The sequence below is a fragment of the Lathyrus oleraceus genome, chromosome 4 (genome assembly GCF_024323335.1).
Source record: "Lathyrus oleraceus cultivar Zhongwan6 chromosome 4, CAAS_Psat_ZW6_1.0, whole genome shotgun sequence".
Taxonomy (NCBI): Eukaryota; Viridiplantae; Streptophyta; class Magnoliopsida; order Fabales; family Fabaceae; genus Lathyrus; species Lathyrus oleraceus.
Genome location: NC_066582.1, coordinates 192,035,832 through 192,044,885, shown reverse-complemented (window position 1 = coordinate 192,044,885; position 9,054 = coordinate 192,035,832).

Here is a 9,054-nt window from a genome sequence, read left to right as displayed (position 1 = left end):
GGTTGCGCAAGGTCAAGAGGAACTGTGAGCCTTGGTTCAGAGACATGAAGCTGCAATTCCACCTGTCAACCATACTTTGCCAGAGGAAGGCCCAATCAATGACAACGTTACTGCTGCTGTTCCCATCAACAACTATGCTGTGGGTGATGAGTTGAGGGGTATTAGAATCAACGGTCAACCTATTGCTCCAGAGACAGCTAATGCTAGAGTGACTCGTGCTCCAGTCCGTAATCCTGCTCCATTGGTTGATAGGCAGAAGGATATGTTTACTCTCCTCAGTGAGGATGATGAAGTTGTGGGAAGAACTGACGAAAGGGATAGGAGGGTTGATGCCCTAGCTGAGAAGATCAGAGCTATGGAGTGTCAGAACTCTTTGGGGTTTGATGTTACAAATATGGGATTGGTTGAAGGGCTGAGGATCCCTTATAAGTTCAAAGCACCTTCTTTTGACAAATACAACGGTACTTCTTGTCCTCGCACCCATGTGCAGGCTTACACAGAAAGATCTCTGCCTACACAGATGATGAGAAGATGTGGATGTACTTTTTCCAAGACAGCTTATCTGGAGCGTCCTTAGACTGGTATATGGAGTTGAAGAGGGAGTCCATTAGAAGCTGGAGGGATCTGGGTGAAGCCTTCTTGAGGCAATACAAGCATAATATGGATATGGCTCCCAGCCGAACTCAGTTGCAAAGCTTATGTCAGAAATCAGGAGAAAGATTCAAAGAGTACGCCCAGAGATGGCGGGAATTAGCTGCAAGGGTGCAACCTCCTATGTTAGAAAGGGAGTTGACCGATATGTTCATTGGGACTTTACAAGGTGTGTTCATGGACCGGATGGGGAGTTGCCCGTTCGGTAGTTTCTCTGATGTGGTGATTTGTGGAGAAAGGACAGAGAGTCTCATTAAAGCTGGAAAGATTCAGGATGCTGGTTCTTCATCTTCAAAGAAGCCGTTTTCTGGGGCACCCCGCAGAAGAGAGGGAGAGACAAATGTTGTGCAACACAGAAGAATTATGAATAGCGGACATTACCGTCAGGTTGCTACTGTGACCATCCCAGCACTTCAACAACGTCAACCTCAACAACAAAGAGCACCACAACAACAACAACAGCAACGTCCATTTCAGCCGAGACAAAGAATGCTGGATCGTCGATTCGACCCGTTACCTATGACATATGCTGAGTTGCTTCCCGAATTGTTCAGGTTGGGATTTGTTGAGTTACGCACTATGGGTCCGTTGACGAAGATACCTGCTGGGTATGATGCCAGCGTTCGTTGTGACTTTCATTCTGGTGCACCGGGGCACCATATTGAGAACTGTCGGGCTTTTCATCATAAGGTCCAGGACTTGATTGACGCCAAAACAATCGATTTTGCTCCTGTGCCTAATATTGTGAACAATCCTATGCCTCAGCATGGTGCGCATAGGGTGAATAATGTGGAAGGTGAGGAAGTCTTGGATTTGGTGGCTAACGTTGATGAGATTCAGACACCATTGCTGGTTGTAAAAAAGCGTCTGCTGAATGGGGGAGTGTACCCGAGCTATGATGAGGGCTGTGCAGACTGTGATTCGGAGAATGGTTGTATGCAGTTGAAGAAGGGTATCCAGGGTTTGATTGATGAGGGCTGTTTGCAGTTTGCTAGGGCGGTGAAAGAACGTGGGATGGTGTCAACTGTCACCATTTATTTCAAACCGTCTGAAGGTCCTGGACGTGTGCCAAGAACTTTCAATGCACCCACAACTGTTGGTACTCCTGTTACCATATCTGCTCCCGTAACTGTCAGTGCTCCCACTACTATTGTTGCTTCTGGTAGAAGGGCTGTTGAGGATAGTAGGGATGTGCCATGGAAGTATGACAATGCTTACCGCAACAACCGAAGGTCAGAAAGTCAGATCAGGCCAGTGAATCAAGCTCCTGTAACTATTGGTTTGCCGAGTAGAGCTCCTGTGATTGTTGGTCCAGTTGTGGACAATGTAGGGGGACCAGGAGGTTTCACGAGAAGTGGTCGTCTGTTTGCACCGCAGACCTTGAGAGACAATGATGCTGAGGCTCTTGCCAAAGCGAAGGGGAAACAAGCTGTGGTTGAAGAAGAACCTGTACAGAAGGAAGCGCCTGAGGGGTCGTTTGAGAAGGATGTGGAGGAGTTTATGAAGATAATTAAGAAGAGTGACTACAAGATTGTAGATCAGCTGAATCAAACTCCGTCCAAGATTTCTATACTCTCATTGCTATTATGCTCTGAGGCACACCGTAATGCCTTGCTGAAAATGTTGAATCTGGCTTACGTGCCTCAGGAGATCTCTGTCAACCAGTTGGAGGGTGTTATTGCTAATGTGAGCGCAAGGCACGATTTGGGGTTCACAGACTCGGATTTGACACCTGAGGGTCGTAACCACAACAAAGCTCTGTATATCACTATGAAGTGTAAAGGCGCAGTATTGTCACATGTGTTAGTAGATACTGGCTCTTCGTTGAATGTGTTGCCCAAGAAGACTTTGAGAAAGATAGATGTTGAAGGGGTTGTCCTCACTCCAAGCGATCTTATTGTTCGTGCTTTTGATGGATCCAAATGGTCTGTTTTTGGTGAAGTCACTTTGCCGGTGAAGATTGGCCCGGAGGTATTTGATATTATCTTCTATGTGATGGATACCCAACCAGCATATAGTTGCTTATTGGGGCATCCCTGAATACATGGGGCTGGGGCAGTTTCGTCAACTCTCCATCAAAAGCTGAAGTACGTATGGAATGGTCAGATTGTAACCGTGTGCGGCGAGGAGGACATTCTTGTGAGTCATTTATCCTCTTTCAAATATGTGGAGGTGGATGGCGAGATCCATGAAACTCTATGCCAAGCGTTCGAGACCGTTGCTATTAAGAAGGTGGCTTTCGCTGAGCAGAAGAAGCCAAGTGCCTCGATTGCATCATACAAACAGGCTGTGGAGGTTGTCAACTCAGGAAATGCAGAAGGCTGGGGCAAGATGGTGGACTTGCCCGTCAAAGAAGACAAGTTCGATATTGGTTATCAACCTCTGCAGGCGGAGCAGGGTGAGCAGAAAGGGCCGAGTACCTTCACCAGCGCTGGGCTGATGAATCATGGTGACGTCTTTGCAGCCAGTAGTGAAGACGAGGACAGTGATTGTGATCTGAACAACTGGGTTCGACTGTGTGCTCCAGGGGAGTCGATTAACAATTGGACAGCTGAAGAAGTGGTCCAAGTTACTCTTCAAACAGAGTAATTTTCTTTTGTTTTTCATTTTGCACAAAACCCTACGTTCTGCCCAAGGCGTAGTGGTTCATTGTAGGGCCTCATCATGTTTTTCAATGATATCATTAATAAAGGACGTTTTGCAAACAATTTTGTGATCCTTGTCTTTCCGTTTTTGTTTTTGTTTTTGCGACTTTTTTGAACTCTTTTTTCTAAAAAACATGCAGAATCGATCTTACGGACTCCACTATAAACAGTTCTGTTATGGCTCAGTATGATTTCAATAATCCCATCTACCAAGCTGAAGAGGAGAGTGAGGAAGATTGTGAACTCCCCAAGGAACTGGTTAGATTATTGAAGCAGGAGGAAAGGGTCATCCAACCTCATCAGGAGGAGTTGGAGATTATTAATCTTGGTACTGAGGACGCCAAAAGAGAGATCAAGATCGGGGCCGCTTTGAAGGAAGATGTCAAGAGAGGGCTGATTGAAATGGCGAGAGAATATGTGGAGATATTCGCCTGGTCATATCAAGATATGCCTGGGTTGGATATAGATATTGTGGTGCATAGGCTACCTCTCAGGGAAGATTGTCCTTCAGTCAAGCAGAAGCTTCGGAGAACTAGTCCTGATATGGCTGTCAAAATCAAGGAAGAGGTTCAGAAGCAGTTGGATGCGGGTTTTCTGTCAGTTACTACTTATCCCCCGTGGGTGGCCAACATCGTTCCCGTGCCGAAGAAGGACGGTAAAGTCAGGATGTGTGTCAATTACCGGGATTTAAACAGAGCTAGTCCGAAAGATGATTTCCCATTACCTCACATTGATGTATTGGTTGATAATACGGCTCAATCCTCGGTTTTCTCTTTCATGGATGGTTTCTCTGGTTATAATCAGATCAAGATGGCACCAGAGGACATGGAAAAGACGACATTCATTACACCTTGGGGCACGTTCTGCTATAAGGTGATGCCATTTGGGCTGAAGAATGCCGGTGCTACCTATCAGAGGGCTATGACGACTCTCTTTCATGACATGATGCACAAAGAGATTGAAGTGTACGTGGATGATATGATTGCGAAGTCGTAGACAGAAGAGGAGCACCTGGTAAACTTGCAGAAGTTGTTTGAAAGGTTGAGAAAGTTCAAACTGAGGCTGAATCCAAACAAGTGTACGTTTGGGGTGAGATCTGGAAAGCTGTTGGGTTTCATTGTCAGTGAGAAGGGGATTGAGGTTGATCCAGTAAAAGTAAAAGCTATACAAGAGATGCCTGAACCAAAAACGGAAAAGCAAGTCCGTGGGTTTTTAGGGAGACTGAACTACATTACACGGTTTGTATCTCACCTAACCGCCACGTGTGAACCGATATTCAAATTGCTAAGAAAGAATCAAGCAATCAGGTGGAATGATGACTGTCAGAAACCTTTTGATAAGATAAAAGAGTATTTGCAGAAACCTCCAATCCTTGTACCTCCAGTTCCTGGGAGGCCTCTGATAATGTACCTGTCAGTGACTGAGAACTCGATGGGTGTGTATTGGGACAGCATGACGAGTCTGGTCGAAAAGAGCATGCCATATACTACCTTAGCACAAAGTTTACCGACTGTGAAATAAAATATTCGCAGCTCGAGAAAACTTGTTGTGCTTTGGCCTGGGCTGCTCGCCGACTGAGGCAGTATATGTTGAAGCATACTACCTTATTGATTTCTAAGATGGATCCAGTGAAGTATATCTTTGAGAAGCCGGCTCTCACAGGGCGTGTTGCTCATTGGCATATGATCTTAACAGAGTATGATATCCAGTACACGTCACAGAAGGCCATCAAAGGTAGTATTCTGTCAGACTACCTTGCCGAGCAACCTATCGATGATTATCAGTCGATGATGTTTGAATTCCCTGATAAAGACATCATGTATCTTAAGATGAAAGATTGTGAAGAGCCCCTTGTCGAGGAAGGACCGGATCCTGATGACAAGTGGACACTGATGTTTGATGGGGCTGTGAATATGAATGGCAACGGTGTTGGGGCAGTACTGATTAATCCCAAGGGTGCACACATACCTTTTTCTGCCAGATTGACTTTTGATGTAACCAACAACGAAGCTGAGTATGAGGCTTGTATCATGGGGATAGAAGAAGCCATCGATCTAAGGATCAAAACTCTGGACATTTATGGAGATTCCGCTCTAGTGATTAACCAGGTCAATAGAGATTGGAATACTCATCAGCCGCATTTGATTCCTTATCAAGACTATACCAGAAGGATCCTGACTTTCTTCAAAAAGGTGAAGTTGTATCATGTCCCCCGAGATGAGAATCAAATGGCTGATGCCTTGGCAACTTTGTCTTCTATGATCAAAGTTCATTGGTGGAATCATGTGCCACATGTTGCGGTGAATCAGATCGAGAGACCTGTGTATGTGTTTGCAGCCGAGTCTGTTGTTGATGAGAAGCCGTGGTACTTTGACATTAAGAATTTCCTCAAGAGCCAGGAGTATCCTGACGGAGCATCGAAGAATGACAAGAAAACCCTGAGAAGGCTAGCTGGAAGCTTTTGTTTGAATCAGGATGACGTGTTGTACAAGAGGAACTTCGACATGGTTCTGCTCAGATGCGTGGATAGACACGAAGTGGACATGTTAATGCAAGAAGTGCATGAAGGATCTTTTGGTACCCATGCTGGTGGTCATGCAATGTCTAAGAAATTGTTGAGAGCCGGTTATTACTGGATGACTATGGAATCCAATTGCTTCAAGTACGCTCGGAAGTGCCATAAATGCCAGATTTATGCTGATAAGGTGCATGTACCACCAAGCCCTCTGAATGTCATGAATTCGCCTTGGCCGTTCGCGATGTGGGGCATTGATATGATTGGGAAGATTGAGCCTACTGCTTCCAATGGGAATCGCTTCATCCTGGTTGCGATTGATTATTTCACCAAGTGGGTGGAAGCAGCTTCCTATGCCAATGTTACCAAGCAGGTGGTTGCCCGGTTCATCAAGAAGGAAATCATCTGTCGTTATGGGGTTCCTGAGAGAATCATTACTGATAATGGTTCGAATCTCAATAACAAGATGATGAAAGAGCTTTGCAAGGATTTCAAGATTGAACATCACAATTCTTCTCCTTACAGACCAAAGATGAATGATGCTGTAGAGGCGGCAAACAAGAACATTAAGAAGATTGTGCAGAAGATGGTCGTGACGTACAAGGATTGGCATGAGATGCTGCCTTTCGCTTTGCATGGGTACCGTACCTCAGTACGTACGTCGACCGGGGCAACCCCTTACTCCCTTGTGTATGGTATGGAAGCAGTCCTACCAGTTGAAGTGGAGATCCCTTCTCTGAGAGTCTTACTGGATGTCAAGCTTGACGAAGCTGAATGGATTCAAACGAGGTTTAATGAGCTGAGCCTTATCGAAGAGAGGCGGCTAGCAGCCGTGTGCCATGGGCAGTTGTATCAGAGAAGGATGAAGAAAGCCTTTGATCAGAAAGTGCGTCCTCGAAGCTATCAAACTGGTGATTTAGTTTTGAAGAGGATCCTTCCTCCCGGTACAGATAACAGGGGCAAATGGACTCCTAATTACGAAGGTCCATATGTTGTTAAAAAGGTTTTCTCTGGTGGAGCCTTGATGCTGACAACTATGGATGGTGAAGATTTCCCGTCCCCTGTTAACTCAGATGTAGTCAAAAAATACTTCGCATAAATTGACCCGCTGGACAAAAAGAATAAAAGAGTCCAGGCAAAAAAGGGCATCCCGGCGAACCGAAAAAAAGAGGTTCGGGCAAAAGTTAGGGATAAAGAATGAAAAATATGTACACCCGGTAAGTCGAAAACCCGCAAGGGCGGCTTAGGCAAAAATGGGTATCCCGGTGGATTGAAAACCCGAAAGAGAGATCCAGGCAAAAGAGGGATTAAAGCAAAGACTAGTGTCTGAGGTATCTGTACTCCATCGCGCTTCAGTGTCTACCATCTTGAAGGATAGGATCGGTCCAGTCATTCTTCTCAGAAAGCAAGGAATTTGGGGAGAAAAGTTGAGGATCTGTGAGTCATAACAGAATTGGGAAATAGTGGATGCCGTGTTCAGATTGCCAATAGGATAGTTTATTTCCTTTTGCGCGCAATTACCTCTTCCTAGGAATTGCTTCCTGATGTATTTGCCTTTATAGGCTCATTTTCAATCAATAAAAGTCGTTATTCAGATAAATTGCTCTCTCGTTTTTATTTTACTGTTTTGTTTGCAAAAAACGTCCGAATTTTTGATAAAACATTGCATATAAAAACATGAAGGCTAGACAATAACGTGCAGAAAGATAAACATTTGAAAATCATTTTGAATGTTGATTACACTTGGGTGTATTTTGTCTGTACAATCCCCTGGGGCATGTATGTCTTGCTGTTTTGCAAATCACTATCTTTTGATTGCTGGCTAAAGCAGGTGAGCCACAGTTTGTTCAAAAGGAATTTCAGCACTGTCCAGTAGTGTGAGAGGTTGGGTTGTCCCAGGCAGGTTCAGGGTTTGTATCCCCAGCGAAGCAGAGATCAGGGTTGCCTCCGCAGGCAGGCCTGAAGTTGATTGCAAATCCCCAGTAGGGTCGTGAAGAGGATTTCCCCAGCAGGTCTGAGGACTGGTAGTTCCCCAGCGAGCCGGAAGATTTTTGTTCCCCAGCGGAGGTATCCATGGATAGTTCCTCAGCAGCCAGGTTTGAAGTGCTGTAATCCCCATCAGGGTTGAGTTGACAGTTTCCCCAGCGGAAGTCTGCAGTGTTATTTCCCCAGCGGAGGTAGGAATTGTTTGTTTATTTCCTCAGCGGAATCCCCAAGTGGATCGGGTTCCGTAGAGGTCATCCTCGGCGAGGATCATCTATTCCCCAGCAGTAGTGTTGTCCCCCACTGAGAGGCGGTGTTTTCCCAATGGATGACTCCCCAGTTGGTTTAGTTTCTCTGTCGTTCCCAGAGTGTCAGATCAGCAAAGCACTCTCAGCAGTGCGTCTCCCCACAGAGTTGGAAGATCAAGTCAGAGTTGTTCGCTCGGCAGCGGTCGTGTGCTTTCCCAGCAGGAGTTCTCCTCCATTTGCATTTTGCATGTAGTAATCATCATTTGCATCTTCAAATTGCGTAGCATTTCCATTCAATATGGAGCATTACGCCATAAAAACTCAAACATATGCATACATATGTTACACCAGTTGGATCATATCCCCAGCAGAGGCGGATCGTATTTCAACATCTGTATGGCACATTTGCAACAGTTGCTCCTGACAGCATTCAGGATTGATATCCCCTAGAGAGGTTTATTTCCTCACTCGTCCGTGAAGGGAAAGTTTTGATTGACTCCCCCAGCGTAGTCCCTGGCAGGTGTGTGCCCTATCTTGACATATGTATATGTCATCCTTGTGATACCGGTTAGTGTCATATAAACACTCGTGTGGGTTCTTTTTTTGGGTGCGGTAAACATCGAGTCTCATCCCAGTCATCGGTAAATGTCTGGTCTTGTTTCATTTCTGAACATCATCTTTCGATGTCGGTAAACATGGAGTCTCTTCCCAGTCATCGTTAAATGTCTGGTTGTATATATTTTTTCCAGTCATTGGTAAATGTCTGGTCGTCCCTTTTTTTGGTGTCGGTAAACATCATCTTTCGATGTCGATAAACATCGAGTTTTTCCCAGTCATCGGTAAATGCCTGGTTGTGAAGTATTTCTCTATCAAATCCCCAGTAGAGTCGTCGGTAAGCGTTTTGTCTATTTCTGGTTGTAAATATCTTTTTCCTCCCCAGTTGGAGTTTGCCATCGGTAAATGGTACCGTTTTCCTTGATATCAGTTGTATATCAAGTCGACTATTCCCAAT